The sequence below is a fragment of the Acyrthosiphon pisum genome, chromosome A3 (genome assembly GCF_005508785.2).
Source record: "Acyrthosiphon pisum isolate AL4f chromosome A3, pea_aphid_22Mar2018_4r6ur, whole genome shotgun sequence".
In the NCBI taxonomy this organism is placed as follows: Eukaryota; Metazoa; Arthropoda; class Insecta; order Hemiptera; family Aphididae; genus Acyrthosiphon; species Acyrthosiphon pisum.
This window is the reverse complement of record NC_042496.1, coordinates 2402010-2402951: the sequence shown is the minus strand read 5'-3', so window position 1 is coordinate 2402951 and position 942 is coordinate 2402010.

Sequence of the window (942 nt, the reverse complement as noted above, 5' to 3'; positions counted from 1 at the left end):
AGGTCAAATCACTCTAGTATCAAAACTAACAGCTCACTATTGAAACTAGTGAACGAAAATTTGACATGTCGTATGTGTGTAAGACGGAGACAACAAATCCATGGGTAGCATCCTCTTAACTGATCTGTATGACCTCTGTCCTCTGCTTTAAAAAATTTTAAATTATGTATTTTATTTTTACCTGTAGACTCAAGTGGGACAAGTAGGTATCCTGAATATTTTCAAAATTAAACATGAAACTATCTCATATTTATCTAGATAAAATTTAGTATAATTATCTTTATCTGTATCTAGATAAAAATGATTACAGTCATCTTTATCTTTATCTAGATAAATTATTAGTTATCTATTCCCAACACTGTTGCCAAGTGACTATATCTCGAAATTATGTTAATTATTATCCATAACCTACATAGGTGCAAATAGTGTTTGAGATTTGGGGGGCTAATGCCCTACTTTGACAATATTGAATAAGCTTAAAAAAAATGTAGTAAATGTTTGGGAGGGCTATGGACATTTTTTTTTGGGGGGATTAAAAAAATATGCTCTCTTAATTATTTCCATTATAATTTGCTTAAACAAAATTATTAATTCTTATATCCATTATTGTTTTGTTTTTTAAATGTTTTTTTTATCATACATATGTTTTTCACAAAATATATAATCACGAGTAAGAATATTTAAAAAATGTACTTTTATAATATTTTGTCACACGTCTGAAATATATTATTTTAAGTTTATTTATTTTGGTTTTAAACGATGATAGAAAAATCAGTAAAATGTAATTATGCCATATTTTCGTTCTTATGTATTATAAATAACGTTAAAAACACATTTTTAATTAAAAAAATGTATTTATTTGAGAAAATATATTTACGAAACGAAAACAGTCATTATTGGATGGTAGGTAATATTAATGATCTTGCAAATGATCAACCGGGT